Source organism: Camponotus vicinus, unplaced genomic scaffold (assembly GCF_025532165.1).
Source record: "Camponotus vicinus isolate PSW18456_S1 unplaced genomic scaffold, iyCamVici1.0 SCAF_5, whole genome shotgun sequence".
NCBI classification, from domain to species: domain Eukaryota; kingdom Metazoa; phylum Arthropoda; class Insecta; order Hymenoptera; family Formicidae; genus Camponotus; species Camponotus vicinus.
In genome coordinates, this window is record NW_028141977.1 from 10,157,413 (window position 1) to 10,178,005 (window position 20,593).

The 20,593-nt window shown below is 34.7% G+C and overlaps 1 protein-coding gene and 1 long non-coding RNA gene across 10 annotated transcripts in view; one reads left to right on the forward strand and one right to left on the reverse strand.

Annotated features, from left to right (window-relative positions):
• The window catches only part of Mesr6 (misexpression suppressor of ras 6), a 582,772-nt gene that overhangs the window by 266,486 nt on the left and 295,693 nt on the right, over positions 1 to 20,593 (reverse strand). The window lies entirely within an intron of this gene.
• Positions 1 to 20,593, forward strand: part of LOC145972204 (uncharacterized) — a 107,756-nt gene that overhangs the window by 5,028 nt on the left and 82,135 nt on the right. Inside the window, exon 3 of one of the 8 annotated variants that reach the window (XR_014439088.1) lies at positions 10,543 to 10,683. The exons of 5 other annotated variants lie outside the window; for them this stretch is intronic. This is a non-coding gene — a long non-coding RNA (uncharacterized LOC145972204). Of the gene's footprint in view, positions 1 to 10,009; positions 10,160 to 10,542; positions 10,728 to 20,593 lie in introns of those variants that run through there. 2 more of the 8 variants (XR_014439087.1, XR_014439089.1) reach the window with 2 other exon arrangements.

Sequence of the window (20,593 nt, forward strand, 5' to 3'; positions counted from 1 at the left end):
TCATTAATTGTTATTTAAGAGATCCAAGTCTTTTACTGCACGTTTGATATAATAGTTCGATGCATGATTATTGTATAATTATCAAGATGATTGGAGATTAAGAAACGCTCGTTCGGATCGTTTAGATCGCCTCTATCTTTACAGAAATGTTTCTTATATAGAGATACAATATATTAGACGCAATTATCTACACACAGTTTACAGTAATTTCAGAATTCACTCTATCTGTTGACGTTAATACTGCTACTACTAATTAAATTTTGTCCATAAACACGCGTTATCCTAATGGTCCTTAAAATAGTGCGTTATCATCGTTTCATTGCTATATGTATTAACACACTATCTGTATTAGCAGTGAACATACGATCGCGTTTACTCAGCATTATTTTGTCCGTAATTACGTGTAATGCAATTTCAACGCATCTCACCTTATTTCGCGACACCCTATACACAAGATCGGGATAGAATGCGATATGCTCGTCTCTACGAGATTCCTAGTGGTTTCACATAATAATATAAATTGGTTAATTAAACGAGCGCGTTGCAAGCTCGCATCGGCTCGATAATAGTTAATATTAATAGAGCGATAAAAAAGCGGATCTGATGGCGACTATTTGCCAATATGTGACCAATATTGCGATGTCTTTCTATTCGTAATCGTTTGAGCGCAATCAGGAACTATTTCTCTCGAGTATTTACCCTCTTATGCAATCTAGACGATTTTCCAACGATAGAAAACGATAAGTTCTTGCTTTACCTCAATATGGTTTAAATATTAGAGTTTCACACGATAACCGATACGATTACCGTGTGTCTGACATGTTGAATACAGACATTCGTCTAGTATTTCATATAATTTTCAAGAGTTTGTGAATAAGAGTAATTGTAGATGTAGTATTGTGTTATTACATGAAAAATACAAAAAAATGACCACTTACAATCTTAACTCAAAACTCTATGCCTAACCCACAATTTCGAATATTTGAGTACTTTAGAATGATATGCTTGCCAAACCTACATTTTCATTATTCAAATGAAATATCAGAGAAATTATGTGTTAGATATAATATTTATTCATCGAATTGCGAATTACCTCTAGTATGTTTATCACTATACAATATATTACTAATTTAATATTAAAAAATGCCTTCATCATCTATCAATCAATCAAATCACATCACCTATTATAAGATAGACTTTGCAATATTCAGCTTAATAACATTGTAATTTGAAGGGTATATCAAAGTATAAGGCAACTTATTTTAATAAAATGATTAAGTAAAATTTAATATAGATAGCAATGGTAAAAATGTCACATAAGCAAGAATGAAAATGAACGTACGTCAAAGTAACTCGGTTTAAAAAAAAATGTTTGCGCCGGATAGAGCAAAGGTCGATATATACCTGGGGCATTTATCCAACAGTAATAACGTGGACCGTGTTAATGTCAAAGCTGATCTCGGGCATGGCCATAGTCAGATCGCTGTAGTTTATGGCATATCGCTCGATTGAACAAGAATTATCATTGCACGCCTAATGCTTTTGTCGGCATATTATCTCTAGTCGCCTTTCTTGACATAAGAAATTTATTTTATCATTTTGTTATTCGCATGTATGACAAAATAGGAGATTTCGAATAAGCAAAATTCAAAGAAATCCTAATTTAAATTCGTCAAAACCAGAATTAGAGTAAAAAATTTTGGTTTGTATAGATAAGATATATTTGAGAAGCTTATATAAATATTTATAATTCTCAGTCTATTTTAAAAAGCAGCGCGTATAAATATATATGAAATAATTTTATATCAGTTTTAAAATTTTTTTACACAATTTTTTCGCGACATTAAAGATTTTCGTAAAAAATACTGATCATTCTTTTGCTTAATAAATTTGCTTTTTTTGCAAATATAAAAGATTTTACGTAATGGCTTAAAAATTTATTAAGATAATATTAAAAATTTATTAAGATAATATCAGAGAAACATATTATATCAATATAAATAAAATTTTCATGTTTTATACAATCGCAATATGCCGTTTAATATACGAAGTGTAGATCTGAAATAATGTCGCTATCCACATGGTGACACATTCTGAAAACTATTCCAGCAGGGCGGAGCAAAGGTCGTGGTATCCCTGGGGCATTTATTTAACGATATTGCCGCGGTCTGAGCTAATGTCAAAGTCGATGCCGTGCCCAGGTCTACTTGGAACGTCGTGCGGCACGTATTATGCTGCCTAGCCGAACGTGAATTACCGTTGCACGCGAGAATTATCGCTTCCTTGGCTTTTAACGAGAGAAATTTACACAATCATTATTGTCCTCGAAGAAGGGATGACAAATTCGTGCGATAACTTAGCGGCGTCGTAGCCACGATATACCTATACGTTGTGAAATTGCGATCGCTTGATAAATTTATCGGTACGAATGAAAGCCTCGAATATCGAGTAATACAAATGTTGGTAAAATTTAAAATAAAAGTGCGCATCGCGTTCACAAAAGACGATTTAAATAAATTTTCGAAAATATAATTTTTTTTATTCTATATTATTTAAAAAAAGGAGATAGGAAAATGTGTGTCTTAAGAAAAGAATGATAATAAGTCAATTCAAAACGTCTTAATGATACAAATCGATTGCATTAAAAAATTATTATAATCGCTGATAAATTAAAGTTATGCATTGAAAAAAGGGGCCAGCTATAATTGCATAATAAAAAATAGCATATTTCTATTTTTATAGTTATTACTACTACTATAATGTTGATAATAATAACCTTGTATGTAATAATAACTTTAATTTTATTGTTGGCGCTAAAAATAACTATATTTATAGTAATTACAACTATTTTTTTTATCAGTACGTGCTATTTTATGTCCAAACGTGCAACATCTTGAAATATTATCGTCCTCTTACCGCATAGTATTCTTGATTATGAACGATATGTGCTTCAAAAGTCGCAATCCAACTTCGTGCACCTAATAGGCATCCTATTAGCCGTAGGTGCACTCGAGGCGAGAATTTTTCTAAGACCGTGAGTCTCTAATGCGATTCCGCTCTAATAGAATAATTCCCCAGCGCATTAGTCAGGCCTCGGCTCTAATCGTGATTGCAGAATTTATGCCGGAGCGTGTACTAGAGAAAGAGAGAGAGGCAGGGAAAAGGAGAGAGCAGAGAGCGTGCGGAGAGCGGTATGATAATAATTGAATTAAGTGAATGTCGCTTAATGATACTCATTACATTACCAGGCCGATTACCGAAGCGATCGTGATCACAGAGAGCGCATTACGGAATGCCAGAGAAGTAGATCTCGAGTAATATAGTCTCGCATCGTTAATGTCAGTTTTATCTCGATGTATCGCACGTATCATCGAAGATTACACGTAGCCGATCTAAACTTGCAAGATATAATTCACTCGTTTAGTGATAAGTACGTGGCAGAGATAAGCCGCTCTATTGATGGAACCGACAGCTGGTACCCACATCAAAGAGATCTAAGCGCTACTATAATACCACTGGGAGAGCAATAAAAAAAATTGATTTTATCATGATGCAACGTAATAACTTCTTCTACCTGATGTTTTGCAAACGAGTTCACATTGATTCTCGAATTTTTCACTTTTCATACTTTTAACATCCTCTTCTATGTTACTTTCCGTCTCCCCAGAGTTCATGCAGCACTATATATTTGTTATTAAAGGAGAGAACCGCATAATCGTGAGGATATTTCATCGCAAACGGTGCGCGGAAAATAGAGAATTTACGAAACCAGTACAAACGTCAACGAGAGCAATAGTCAAGCGGTCCATTGTACTTAGAATCCACAAGTCGGCCGTCGTAATTTGCGCAAACGAGACATCATGAACGACAGCGAAAGGTCGAGAGCAGGAGAAGGAGAGAGAACAGAGAAAGTGGACGATCGTTTCGTCTTCATCGGGGAAAAGGGAATAGAGCGAGCACCCGGCAGGAAACGGACGCACGAATTAATAATGGCTACTTGTGTTCCTCCTCCTTCGCCTCGATTCCTCTCCCTCGGCAGCCGTTTTGCGCGGCCCGTACGAGAGGCAGGGTCCGGGCATATGTAGTTTTCTGCATCGCCCCGCAGCGCGGCCGCTTAATGGCCACGGTAATGCAACGTGATTGCCCGTTTCACGGAGCATTACGTGGAAAAACACACGTTGCGACGGGCGAGACTCACGCAAATGACACACGTACGTGCACGAGTTGAGCTACGGACCGCGTCGAGACCGAGGTAGTCTTGCTCGTCTAACGTGGGATCTGGGGACGAGAAGATGGAAACAAGCGAGTATGGAAAAGAACGTTGGAAATGAGTAGGACAGCTGGGAATTAGATCTCGTTTGCGAAAACTACAACCTCAGAAGGAACGATTATACACTTTGAATGTCAACATAAAAACCGTCTTTTAACGGTACGCTCATTTTCTCGTGATCAATCAGTCGGGAGTCATTAATGTGCGATTCGTGGAAAATATCTCGCCGTGCTAGATCACATTCGTAAAGATTTCGTATATCAGATGAAGAGATGTATCAAAATTATCATTCACTTTTTTCGATTTGATTTCATACTCGAATAATTTTTTTAAATATGAACATATAATGATTTCTCGGTGATTTATTAATTTCTAATATATCTTGATAAAATTTTAAAATATATGTGACTAGCAAAAAATTATAAAATATAATTAATATAAAAATTTTAAAAATGAGAGAGAGAATCATATCTGAGATAAAAAAGGTCAATAATAATTAAAAAATCCGTAATTGTAAGATCGAGGAATTCTAGAATTCATTTCCAATTATGACTTGTCATTCGACAATATATAAAATAAATAGAGCGGACTCATACGCACAAGTTATCAATTTTTTTCGGAAAGCGCCAAATATGAATTTTTTTATGAATCCCTCTCTCACAAATCCGCGCCTCCAAAGAATCAAAAAGAAGCAGAGACAGAGTAACGTGACGTAGCGCCGAGAAAATTACGGTAATCACATGGTGGATGTGCGAGATACCTGGAAGAACACCACCAAGAGAAGGAAATATACCTGTTGGGGCCGAGGAAGCAGGAGAGGAAGAAGAAGGTACCGAGGAAGGAAGAAAGAGGGAGAAAGAGGTGAGAGAAAACGAAAGGGAAAGAAACTTTTAGAAAGCATGCCGACATCGAGCGAAGAGGAACGAAGAAAAGTTCGGCCTTGAGGCGAACAATCAAAAGTGGGAGGAAGAGACACGAGGAGATATCATATAAGTGCACGGAAGAGAGGACGGTAAAGGGGGGAGAGAGGGGACGGAAATCATAGGAATTAGCGTGTCGCTGCTATACGAACGGATAATCCCGCGCTAATAGCGAACATTTCCTTCGCCCGTAAACGTCATGATATCGTAAACGTAAACAGAGCAGCTAGTCGTAACTCTCCCGCTCGCTCGTTAGGCGATGGCATGTCATGCCAGAGGCATTCTGCGTATTTAAATGCTGTTAATGATGTTTTCGTACCAGAAGGCACCATATCGTGGTAGCAGTCCTACCATGGTTCATCGCTACAGTCGTTAGTGAGTCGGTCATTCGTTCGCTGTCTGGGCATCAAAATCAACCGATGTATCAGTTGCGTCCGCTCTTTGAAATTAATCTTCGTGAAAGCTCAATAAATGACGATTCATGGCTGATTGTACTCGCAGAAAGATATATTAGATGTATAGATATGCAGTTGTACAGTACTTTTCGATTAATCGGTATTAATTCTGCAAAGCTAACATATGTTTCCGAAATTAATTTCTCCGAAAATAGAAATAATATATAGATTTTTTGCACGGAATTCTCATTTACATATATTGTAATTATGGTGAAAGTAGGTTTAAGGTAATGATAAAGTAATCACATATCCTTTTTGCTCCTTTTAATGAGAAGAAAGACAGTTTGACCGGCTTCATAGACTAGACTTGAAAATATGAAAATAATGATTGCATGATTTGATAAAGAACATATATCGATACGTATGTACTTAAACTCTGAATAATGATGTTCAGTAAAATCCAATATTGGCCTGACTCTTGCACGATGTAATGATAATGTCCCATGTTTAATGATTGCCGATGGCACGGTGGAATATATAGCTTAAAATTCTCAATAATGACGGCGGAACGATTTCATGTTATTTGGTACATACACGGGGATTAGAAATTTATATAATGCCTCGGCACACACGCGAAGCGATCGATGTAATTGAAGTAATTGATCGCGGTCCACGTCTCGTCCACATTCGTACGTACGTGTAAACGGGGCGTGCCCCTTCGGCACTTATATCATTAACTTAAAAATCTGCGTGCCCCGGGGCGATTGCGTACATACGCGTTGCCATGTATAATTCAAAACCGTACACGTGAAGGTATGGGATATTATCATAACTATCTATTTTGAAGAACGAAGAAAATTGCGGCAACCATCTATTACTTAACCAAATTTAAAACTTGCAACTAGTAATGCGATGTCTCTTGCGACATTTTTTATCAATATTTAAAATAAAATTCGAGCGAGATAAATATCAGAAAGATGTGTCTCGAGCAGCCTAAAACTTTCAAAAATCCTGCTCTCTCAAACTTATTTTAAATATCTCTCTAATATTGCGCGCAAAAATATAATTCTCTAGACTTTCTATTGAAGATCGACTCATTGTCGTTTCGCTAATTTCTCAAGATTCGTTTTTTTCGCTTCGCGATTTCTTCGCATGGTCTGTCGATTATAATGTTTTCACGTTTCGTTCCGCTTGACGCAAGACGGCTTGACATGTAGGCTAATATTTTATTTTCAAAGACGATATGCGGTAGATGATTGTATTAACTTGCAAATACTATGACATATGCATAAGAAAGACGTAGGGAAGGGTAGAGAATTCGGAAATACATACAAGAAAATTAAAAAAAATTATTAAAGTCATCGCAATTGCTGACGTATACTTTTACTCACTCAGCCTAGCTCTTCTACCACCGTCTGCACCTTTCGTGCTATATCTGTTTACCTTACATTCTTTCTTCTCTTCCTCCTGTTCCTAGCCTGTTTGTGCCGTTCATCTCACATCTGGCAGGATATTGCGATAAAAGAATTATTTCTTCTTTGCCGCGTGAGAATATCTCTCTCGTTGTATACCCTATATATACGTGAAAGAACAGTCCGTCATATTAAACTGACTTGTCGCGTCAGTTGCGCGGACTTCTTGTTTTGCTTCTGACGTTTACAAGACTGGTATCTCAAGATTTCTCTCATCTCGATCGACATCTGATAATTTAATAATTATTACAGTAATTTGTCTCTCTCACTAATTTGTAAATTAAGTCATTCTATGCAAAATATTTTGCTTAATTACATATCGTGCTTTTACATCATTTATACATCTCGTCAGTTCTAGTTAAAATAATTTTAAAAAATACAAAATTAATAAAACTTGTAATAACTAACATGATGCAACATCCGCAAATCATCGATCGCAAGCGATTTATTTTTCAAACACTATTAATAACGCTTTCGTCATGAAAACCACGGACATAGTATTAAACAAGCCGAGAATCACCAACAGCGTTAAAAATGACGTCAATGCGATTAGCAGCGAGGATACGGAAGAGACGAAAACGGAACTTCGATCATGTACACGCTGCGGAAGAAAGAACGAGCCGGAGGCAAGGAATAAGTAGAAGAGAGGCACAGGATCCACTATTCCGAAGGACTATAAAAGGCTTAATCCTGGTGGTGGGGAGTTATATACGCTCGGGAGGGATGCAGATAGAATTGCGGTGGTTTATAGATGCCGTGCCCTTGGGTATATTGCAATGCGGTTAGCGTCCACATCCTCCTCGCGCGCGTTTCTCCTTCATCCTGTACCGTTGCCATCTCTCTTCAGAATTGATCCTCCTTCTCTTCCTCTTCCTCTTTCGCCTCCTCTGCCTTCTCTTCCTCCTCCTTCTCCTTTTTCTCTCCGTCGTCTCTCTTCTTCGTGGGGCGCGCCGACAATGTGACATGCAATATGGTAATCACCATGGAGCGTTCCGGACCCTACGTGGATGCTGGACGTCGCGTCGTGGCGTAGCCTCTGAATAGACTTCCCGGGGCCTACGGGAAAGGAAGTACGACAGGCCAACGACACGCGTCCCTCGCAACTCCGGGTCTATCGAGGCCCGACGTGTGCATAACCGCGGCGCATGAATCACCGCGATATTTTTTTGCGCTCGACGAATTGCCAGCCTCGAATCTGCGATGACGGGTGCTCCGCCTGGACGCGCAAAAGCGACGAATTCGAATCAGACTTCGATAAGTGTCAGTATGTTTCTTTTATGAGAGCTACGGGGAGATAGCTTATGACGTCTGACGTGTTTATGCACCTTCCGCGAACAGTTGGAGATGAGGCGAAAATCATTACGTCCTTATCGCGACACCTTCTCCTCGTTTAAAACACATTATATTTCGCGATCATGTGCACACAGACCTTACGTAATGATAAGTAGCAATGATTGAGGATTTTTATGATGTTTTAACATACTTCATGTTCATCATTAATATCAAAAACCATTTATTATTTCTAATTGCGAATGATAATGATAGTATTTTAATATACGATGAAGTTGACTTAAGATAAACTAATGAAATATTGATAACGTACTTCAATTTTTAATAGACGATTTTTTTCGTGCGAAACTTGTAAATCTATTGAACAGTGAACAGAAATATAAAATGAATAATTTATAAATTGATTTTCACCATTAATTTACTTGATTTGTTTTCCAACACGAACCTTGGGTAATAAAGAAAGTAACTGTACTGTGCCTTGTAACGCATCGTTGAAGCTACACGTGGCGAAGTTTAAATAAATGACTGAAGTTGGGGATGCATATATTAGCCTAATGCTGAGTGTTTACTTCGAAAAACGAAGTATACAAGAAGAGATTACGCGTGTTCTCTTCTCACATACCAACAGTACTTCACATACATTCTTTATGTACACTCGATGCGTACAAGCTGAATAGATTACAGTACATTTCTACATCGTCGTACGTCACTTATTTATGCTGTTGATTAACTATTAAAAGATAAGTTTCCTAAAAAAAAATCATTAAAATTTTGAACAATGATATATTAGATCGTTCATCTCGAAAATAAAAAAGAAACTTAGATATTTTAAACAATTTTGAAACGTAATATATAACATTGTTTTATTATGTAATTATAAACTGGAGAAAGTATATATGCTGTAGAAAAAATCCCTTAATGACATTATATATCTGATTGATAAAAATAATATTTCATTAAGATAAATGTAAATAAGAATAACATGAGAATGTTGAAGATAATCATTAATTCATGCATAACGAAATTGTAAGTCAAAATAGTGTCTAAAATATCATATAATTCAATATAAAAATTAAATATAAACATTTCTATTATATTCCATATATTTAAATTTACAAAAATTTGATTTAGATCGGTTACACATTTGAATGGTAAAAAGAAAAATTATCAAATTGAATTTTGACAACTTGCCATCACTTAAATAATATCTAGATAGTAAAGAAGCAGTAAAATAAATAATATTAATCTTAATAGTATCATTAAAATTAATATAATTTATTGTACGATTACTCTCTCTTACTTTAAAATATTATGAAATTTTATCAGCAATCATACATAATGAGATTTAATTGTAGGAAATCACTTATTATTTGTAAAACTTCAATAATGTGACACAATACAATGAAAAATTTCTAATTTACCTTTGATATTTTAAGGACTATTCTTTCTACGTTGCAGTACAAATTGCAATAATTTATTTTGCTGCAATTAGCATTTGAAAATATATAATCATTTCAAGATTTTAGATAAGGCATACATATTAACTACATCCTTCGCCTTGAAAACATGCGAGATGATGTTTATGTGTAACTTAAGATGATGTTTATGTGTAAGTCAAGAACGCGACCATTAATCCGATGTAAGTGCTTATAATCTGCTTAGGTGTGAGGAAAACGAGATGCACAACTCCAAATGTGCATATTATTAGTTTCCATGTTGATAGTTAAGACGCACGTGGCTAATGACTCACTGGCATTTTTCCATATCGATGATCGAGTTATCTTGCTCGACTCTCTCGACAAAACTAAAGAACTTCAAGTAAAGATACGTTAGTTTTAAAGAAAATTAATTTTTGAACGAGCCTTTATTTATCTTAATAACCATAAAATAAGAAATATTAAAAAAAAAAATTACGAAAGATAATTTTGTATTATTGTTTTACTTTATTAGTTAACCTACGTTAACTTTCATATGATTATAAAATGTAATACATCTTCAAAGTAATCGAAATCGTACAATATATTTATGTGTTATATTTTTAATAATTTCACTTTGTTAACTTATTTTATAATTGATATATTATCTTAATAAAATATTTACTTGTTATGATAATAAAGTAAAGTTTTGTGAGAAATGACGGAAATTACTAAATGTTTATGAAATTTGTGTTTGCGTGAATTTGCTTTTCTTCTCAGCCCATAGTTTGGATTAGATGTCTCGGATGTACGAAGTTTTCGAGGTCTTCATGTTTCCGGGAGTTATTATTTCCGACAATGGGACAATTCCTGAATAGATGCAAACAAGCACGCAAGCAGCTAACAATATACGATCTTACAGTTCGTAATTCTTTATAACTCTATTATTGTGATATATATATGATACATGATGAACGGATATTGCTCTATAAATTTAGAAACGTAAATTTTATGGAAAACATGTAAACAATATTGCACTTTCTACTTTCTTAATATGTAATATATATTTCCATAATTTATACCAGTTCTTACATACATTTTTGGAACCACAAATATTACCTTTGAATTTATTATTATTACCTTTGAATATTTAAAAAATAATTTAATCTTGAAACACGCATATTGAATTATATTTAATTTTTTTTATATTTGCTTTATAAAACAACACCAATTAATTTTTTTCAAATAAAATTCACTATTCTGCTAGAAAATTTACATATCTTACATATTAAAACTAAACAGTTGACTATAATAAAATTTTTTATAGTAAAATTAAAAAATTTTATAAGCAATTATAACGATCTTTTATTTATACTAAATGTTAATTATTTTATAGTTTGACAAAATAAGAATTGTAATTATGAAAAAAACACATAGAAACAGCAGAGAGATATTATATATATTTTCAGTCTAAATTACATTATAATATTTAAATTATATTTTTTTTGTAAAATATATTGCTAGTGCAAGAAAACAATTTAAACAATAAATAATATATACAATCATGTCACTATATATATATATGTTCAAGTGTGTCTTCTGGATAATTTTTTTCGCGTTTCTTTCTTTCCAATGTATTTTATACGATTATTTATATACTTAGAATATATATGTATATAGACCAGAAATAATTTTCATGATATTGCGCCATAAAATTGCCTTGTCTTGTATGCCATGCCACGGCATTTAGATCGAAAGTCTATCGAGTGATCTCATATCAAAGATTAATTTTACCCATTAGCAGTGAATAATAACCGTTATTAGTTATGCACGATGTATTTGCTTATGTTCAACAAATAGCCGTTAATAATGATGATAATAATAGTACCAGCAATGCATCCCTGGTGTGAGATCTCGCAGAATTATTTACAAAACCTGTTCACTGGAGGAATTCTTTCCTCTCGTTGAGATTTGTTGATAAACAGTTCAGCGAGTGATTTCTAATTCGCAAGAAGAAATATGTGGGAAATTGATCAAATGGATGTTACATTACGTAAATATTATATCGAAACTTTCGTCTGAAATTCACTGCAAATAACGTCAAAAGATTAATAGTTGAATGCAAGCTCATGATTTGTTATCTGCTCTAGAGTTACATAATGTGTACCAGCCCAATAAAGTATTATCAAGAGTCTATTTCTATTACACGCGCAATTCGCACGCATAGTTATGAGAAAAATCAAAGAATTAACGAGTTAATACATTCATTTGGCATTAATATATTATAATATTTTTTTCGAATAAATACAAATGCCCCAAGAGGAAGGAAATGTTGCGGTCATCAACGAAGCGAGTAACCTTCCTTTCACGGAAATTCTTGCAGAATGATTTAATCACATCTTCCACGCAAGCAAAATTAAAAGATGACGCGAAAAGAACAGTAAAGAGTGACTGTGAAATATAAACCGCGATATATAAACTAGAGGAAAAATTACAATATGTAAAAAACCAGAAAAAAATTTCTCAACTTTTGTCAAAAAACTAGATATCATAAGAACGAATAACGAATAACTTTTAGTGGAATTAAATTAAACATATATTCACATATATATATAAAATTGTGGCGATAATTTTGACTTCATAATTTTTTTCACTTCTTTCATCATAACTGCAATCGATCAGTTCCATTAAAATGCAATCAACATTAAGCGGGAAAATGAGTCTTCCATTTGACGCAACTGAAAATTATATATGTATTTTTGAGTCATCAGCTGGGGAGATTCGAGGTCATATTAATGACACGACTGCAACACCGCGAATAGATTTGTCGATATTTGGCATTGCTACAAATGCGCGTGCTATGATTAAAATAAAAATGAAAGTATGTTTTGTTTGGCAAAAATTAATCACGATGTGATTTTGATTATATATCAAGATATCCATTTATGTTAATAGAATGTTTGTTAGGAATGTATCGAGAGATGTTATGTACAATATTTTAAAAAATCTAACGACACGACTAATGTACAAATAGCCTACTTATACGTTTAAATCAGATTAAAAAGAACGTTTCTTGTTAAACATGATATTTGTATCCGGATGAAGCGTTAACCATTCCATTAAAAGGTCTTGCATACCATCACCGAGCAGTCAAGATAATCGTGCTTCAGAACGAACAAGATGGAAGGTGCAAGAATTAATGATTGCTGTGAAGATCGTGATGGAAGATGCAAGAATTAATGGTTGCAGTCATGGCTCTTAGGTTCGATGTTTTCATTATATCTTCGAACAGTGCAACAGATTGCCGATTTAGAAATAGCGAAACACGATAATCTCGAGCTTGCTATTTTTACAGAATCTATTTTCACGCGTGATAGCGTGAGCATGATTAATATCTAATCGCATGATGTCGAGATGATTTAATCAATATTTTTATATGCTAATATATTTTCAATAGTATTGATGAGGCGATATCTGAAGTAATAAAATGAAGGATAAATAGATAGCTTTTCATGCAAATAAAACTGTTTCCCTCTGAAGCGTTCTCATTTTTTTTATCATTTGAATATTCAGAAGTATTAGATTAGTCATATAATTTTAGTAAACTCAAAAACAACTGAACAAAGTTATATTAAAAATATATGTATTTTACTTTATTATTTATCTTAAGATATTGATCAATATTTTTCCCCCACATCATAAGTTATTGCGGCCAACCGTGCATAGCAACATGTCACATGTCTGTGTACATTAATCGAAAACTGATTAATCTTGACAGATATCGATGTTGGAAATGGCCGTTTCCGTAGTAAATACAGATTTGACATGTATGTTTATCTCCTCGAAATTTTCCTCATTTAAATTATTACATAATGATCAAGCTATACATCAAGCGGATATTGAGGATGATATTTCAGCTGATGTTGACAGAAAAACGTTTCAAAAAAGAGAAATATTTTCAAGAGTGACATTGGCATCGTCGCACAAATAACAAATTTTTAAGATTATGGGATATTTTGCGAAGGTCTGGGAGCATCGTGACGGGGAAGCGTGACCATTCTCACGCTGTGGCAAGAGGTTGTGGAACAATGTGCGCGCACATGCGTGTACATGCACATTTATGAAATGTGTGTGTATGTATATGTGTCTGCGTGGTATGGAACTATGCAACGGTTACAGGTTCTGGACTCTCGAGAGTCGACTAATGAACACAAAACATGTCAACAGCCGTGGGAAGTCGGTAGAGTGAGCGCCGAGCTTCTCGTTCGGTCGATGTTTGCGCTCTATCGAGGAAGCCGATGTAGAAGCCAGGGAGTCTCAGACCACTTACCAGAAAGACCGCTCTACACGAATCCACTTCTGTTAATAGTTGTGCGCTACAGTTGGCCCACGAATAAAAGTTGCAGACGAGTAAAAATTGCAAAAAGATGCGTATGCTCCACATTTTTCTTCTGTTTTAGAACTTATGTTTATCTTGCTCTATTGTTGAAAATTCAAAGAACCCGAAATAATTATATATTTATTTTCAATTAATATAATATCGTTTAATATCTATGCAAGTATATGTAAATAAGTATCTTTTTTTATTACATTTAAATATAAAGAAAAGTTGTTATGCTGAAGAGATCTTGTAAAAAGTCAAAGTGAAATATGTATAAATAAATTAACCATACATGCATCTTTCGACAGAATCTTGAAATTCTGAAATATTCGCGAAAGCGATATATGTATCGGGAAAAAACATATTTCGACTTAAAAATATTCCCGATAATTAATCCAGCTCTCTCGCTTTTAGTTAGACACAAGGTATTCCTATGACGCTTGCTGAAAATCCGTATCGACATTTGCGCAACGGTTGATGCAGGAAATGTCTGCCAGTAATTCACAGTCCTTTGTCATGTCGTGCGTTATTGTTGGCTCGAGCCTCACCCGACGACGAGAATCATTCGTGAGCAACCACTATCTAGCCGCGCTGGCCGTGGCTAGCTTTAACAGTGTGTTCACCTCGTGGTTTATTTGCCGATGTAATTGCCATCGGGCGCGCCATTCTCCACACCTGGTGGAGTGGCCCATACCTTTGGTAGTCGCGGTCGGACTCTCGCACACCGAAGCTTCTGCCTATGTGTATACGACAGACAGACAGAAAGAGAGAGAGAGAGAGAGAACACAGCACCACGTATAGTGCATCACGTAAGTGTGTACTCGAGTAGAGCCGTTGTGGTATCTAAGGACTAAGCTGTAGAGAGACCCATGTTCATGTTTCACGTGTGATCGTACACGCACGAATCCGAGAAATGATGACATACCGACTTCTAGCTCATATGTTTAACGGATGCCTGCAGATGCGAAATTATTGCGGATGTGTTGCGGATAGTTCGGAATATGAATCTAGATTAATGAAACGGTAAACTGATCGAGTTGATCGATAGATAAAATGATGCATAGATGCATAAATATAGTTTTTTATATATTTTTAAACTATAATAAAAAAACCTCATATTTAAAGAAAAAATAATATTTGTGATTAGGTCAATGTTTATATATTCTCTATTAATAAATATGAAAGCTTAGGTTTTTTTTTATATATTTGTGAATTTTATATACATATCTGTATTGTGTGTTTTTGGTAATTAATTTTTTATTAATGTCTAGACAGATGACTTAAAGCAAACGTTTTTCTCACGTTTAAAAATTATTGAAATTTATAGTTATTATATTTTAATTATATCTTAAGTGTTTACTAAATAAGATATAATATTTTCAAAATGACTATCAATTAAACAGATTAATTACTATCATTGATTCTTCATTGACTATTCTCCAATATTTTCAAAATATATTATACATTTATTAATATAAAAAAAATATAATTTTCTAAACACGAGAATCAAATACATCTTAAATGTTTATGCTAATGTGTTTACTCATACGTATACTTGACTATACAGATATAGTCGATAAAAGCGAATGTATACGTAAAAGAGGTTCACGCGCCGTGAAATCTCTTCGCACATGAACATACGAGGGCTTCCACGTGTGCATGTTGCCGACTTCCGGGTCGTCGGGCGAAGTAACCTGGACACAGCGAAGAACTCCCTGAAGAAATCGGCGTAAAAAGATTAGGGAATGCGACGAAGGAGGTATGTGGGAAAACATGAACATAATGAGCAACCGGTGACGTACGTCACCGTCCATTGCCGGGTGGAAGAACAATGGCATACACTCGCGGTCTCTCTTCTAAGGAAACAATTTAAGCAACGACCGGGGGGAATCGCGCGGTAATCCCTCCAGCTTCCGCATCCTTGGACTTCCAGTCTCTATCTCCTTCTGATTGTGAAACTGGCTTTTGCAGCGTAGCTTATTTATATAAATAATATTTTTGCGATAAAATGTTTAATTAATAATTCTTTAACTTTTTTCTTGCGAACAATTTCATAAATAATTTTAGCCTACATGCATATATATGTCGAATTTAGCTTTATTTCTTTATTATATGTATATTTGATTTACACGTTTATGCATCTATATATATTTCACTTATTAATTGCTTTTTTAATTAATTATTCTTTATGAAATTTGAAAGTATTTATTTAGAGCCTCCCCCTCATTAGAAAGCGTAAAACTTATATTAGATTTTATCCATTATATCATTCGTTTCTAATTAAATCTCTCGACAGTATTATCGAAAACGCGATAATGTCGATATATTAACGCTAAAGCTATAAAGCTATAATCGTGTGGAGAGATAATCAACTTAAATGCTCAATAAATCTCGAGAATATGTACCTGTACTTTTATAAATATCGGCGAGGATGCCTCCGATCGTCAGGTTAAGCAAAATTCAAAGCAGAGAAAGAGAGGAAGAGAGATAATTTTATATTTCTATGAAATATATCAATAAATTAGTATCACAGAGACTAGATATCACCAATGAAACGACGATCGTCAAGAATGCTTCCACGAACGGTTTAGTCCGAGAAGCTTCATAAAACCTTCCTGATTATCCCGCGAATCAAGATGACCCGAGGTACTTGGAGGATCGTAACGATCGCCTGGATCATGCTCCCTGTGCCTGCAGTAGATGCAAGAATACCCGGCAAAAGGTAACTGATTGCTTTTGCCTCGCGGAAAGGACCTAACGGGAAGAATCATCTGCCCTGCACGTCTAAGAGGCCGAGAGGCAGGAGAGTATATCCTTAACGAGAAAATATACTACATATATTGTACAATACATTGTACAAGAGGGATCCGTACATGTGCGTTATAGTAAAGGATATTAATTTGAAAATTAATTTTCACACACATATAATTCATTATGAAACTACTTGTATTCGTTATTAATTCTAAGAAATTTATTTTTGTAGCCTTAATTCTTTTATTTGTATCGAAGAATGAAGAAAAAATAGAAATAAGGCCATTAGGAAACAAGAATAGTACAGCTTCGCGATCGGTTTGAATCCCTCACGGTCTTAAAGTATGCGATCTCGAATAGGTAGAGTTTTTACACATTGACACTCGACGTTATAATGCCTTAACACGTCTAGTCGCCCACTTTGGAGTCTATTTGCGACGTAGAACTTCGTGTACAACTTGAGGCGCGTTTATGACACCGAGTATACGTGTCCGCCGCTGTTGCAGGTTTACAGAGAGTTACACCCGCATGTGTAGCATGTGGCAAGCCGCGCTTTTGCACATATATGTATACACGATCACGAAGGTACGTGCGTGTCCTGAGTGCAGCCGATGTTATTACGTTGGCCGCGCGGCGCATTGCAACACACACCCAGGTGTGTTTTCCAATGCGCTTCGATAACCGATACGCCGTTTGAGCTCCTATCAGAGTGTCTAAAACCGCATATAGGAGCGCATTCAACGGCCGTGTAAGCACGTGTGAGACTTCTCTCGACGTACCTTCCTCTGGTATCTCCTCTTATCTGCTACTCGACGTCTCGGCCGTATTACGCCGCGAGTATGTTTCTTAATGCGTTGTCTCTCTTTTTCTCTCCTCATGGGAGAGAGAGAGTAGCTTTTTAAATTCATTGATAGATTCATAAGAATGCGAAGATGGAACAACACTTTGCATAAATCGACAGAAAGTCGAGTTTAATTAATAATTTAATTAATTAGCGACTTTATCTAGGAAAGGAAGTAATTGGATTGCGTAGAAATTAAATGGTTAAAGATTAACTTTTCATCAAACTTTTCGCAAATTTTATGTCATGTCACATTCGCTTTAAGTAATTGTTTTATGAGAAAAACGAGGAATTTACATGTGATATGAAACTTAATAATCAAACTTTAATAGCTTTTGTGATCATTATTCTGATAGTAACGTATTCCAAATATTTCATAAAGCTTGATAGGCAGAAATTTCTCAAAATTTGTTACGATTTTATACAAATCGATATTTTGCAACGCGCAAAATATACACGAAATATGCATCGATCGTACCGAATTATGAAAGGAACATAATTTCATTCTATTCCGTTATGAAATGTAAAACTCGTTTTATCACGTTCAATGACGTTTTGCTAACCTATCACGTCAAGTTAAGTTGAAGGATTAATGACGAAAGTCGATGACGAGAGACTGACATCCCATAATTTCATATGAAACACGTTACGTGCGGAAAACAAACAACTCGTTGTTTCGATTAAGCATAACATGTTATCGTGCGATCACGATATCTCCGAGTTCAAGACTTTGCCTCGGAGTATTATATTGTATTAAGTTTAGCCACGGTATACTATTAAATTATGAATTAAAATAATTGCAGCTTTGCGCTCGCCGTTAACGGATATCTTCGCGATACCAAATGTGCGTACACAGCATCGCCGCCGGTTTTAAAGAGCTGGAGGCCGGATTCTACGCGTTTACTCGACGAGGCTGTTTACGTATCTAAAATTAAAGATAAAAATTTCTAATGATAAACTCGACGACGCTGGAGTAATCATACAATATGTTTACATGTCATGTGTATTTCAAACTTTTTCTAACGCGAAGATTTTTCTTCTCATCTTTCACAAAATTAAATTAACGAAGAATTAAATAAAAAAAATTATACGATTTATACATACATGTATATACAAGGTGATACACGTAATATAAATTTTTTTTCGTTTCTTTCTAAGTTAAAGTTAAAGACAAATGCGATATTACCTCATAACTCTATCTTCATTTTTCATATGTGTGTATTAATCTTCTTTATTATTCTATATAAAAGTATTAAGAGATCATGAAAAATGAGTGATTCGTGAAATATTTTATCTATAATAGAGGTAGAGAAAACGAAACATGTAAAAGGGATCGTTAATCAATTGGACTAATTTTCGATTACTATAAATTATATCAATTTTGTTTCTCTTAGACGTTACGGTCGCAATTGAGAGAGCAGCAGCACAACATTTATGTTCTCAATATTAATCAATGCCGGCAACTTCGTTTAAATCGACGCGGTAACTACGGGTTTTATAATGAACGGGACAATAATTTATATTCCTAGACAGCGTACAGAATGCGGCAAGAATATCTTCGGTATAATTAAAGCCTTACTGCGCGGCAATCGAAAGGCACGATAGCAGTAGACGCGGTGCTATCCGTATGCGGGCTAATGAGACCGCGATGTCGCAAATATTTAAGAAAAAGTACCGTGGTTAACCTTTTCGACCGATAAATTGAATTCCCATTAATGCTGATTACACGCGGCCGCAGAGTCGCTGTGTCTTTTAATACTTGGCAACACGCGCGTCCTTCTCTGCATACGCGATACTATCTTTATCAGAAAGGCATAAATTCTCGCAGTTATCTTGATCCGCGTTCATTACACTTGTTGGTGCCGATAAAGTCATTAAGAGACACTTAATAAACAGGCGGAATTGTCCCCGGATAAATTTCATCTGTGTTCCGCAGTTTTTGTACATGAATACACATGTGTTCTCAATGGTACAATTTATTATAGATATCAAAATAACAAGAAAGAATGTGCGTGTAGTTCTTCAAGCCAATGAGAGAATGGTCTTTTATAAATATAATTAAGTTCTTAAAGTTTCTTAAAGAAAATCAATTAATAATTTTGAGCTTAATATTTGTATAGAAGCCAGATATAAGCATTTTTTTATTAATCTTTCACTGCATTTTATTGCATATAGGCAAAAATAAAATATTCCTAATGATAACACTCATGTATCGAATAACACACTTCATATCAATTGATATAGTTTATTTATTATTTTATTTTTACAATTGATCTTTTTGATAACAGTCTGTACGCTGATTGTTTATGCATCGAATAAGATATTCATAGAATATCGTGCTCAATATAAATACCTAACGATTTTATATTTCATTGGCATGATGAGAATTTTATATGCGTATAATAAAAAACCATTAAGAGGGCATCGCGATCTAAATGCGAATCTAATAGTTTTTACATGTTCGATGATCACAATAAAAATTACGATTTTATCATTCGACTTATCACATGTCGCAATTTAATTAAAAATTTTTTTATTTTTTCTGTATTAATCGAAAACATTGATAAGATCACTCAGATTGATTATCGCCTCTTAAAAAGGTAGTATCGCTTTCTTGTCCAGAAATTTATAGATGTTATTTAGTAAGATATAAAATCATGTTGTTTATAATCGTTCAAAATACATGTAGTCATAGTTTCTACTTATAACGAAACTATTTAAGATTCTCCATTAGTCTGACTATCTCTTCCTCTCTCTCTTTCTCTTTCAGTACCATTTCCTGTCTGCTCTGCTGCTTTTTCTCGCTGTTCCAACTCATCTACAGTTGTTATGCATGTGTATTAGATATATGATACATC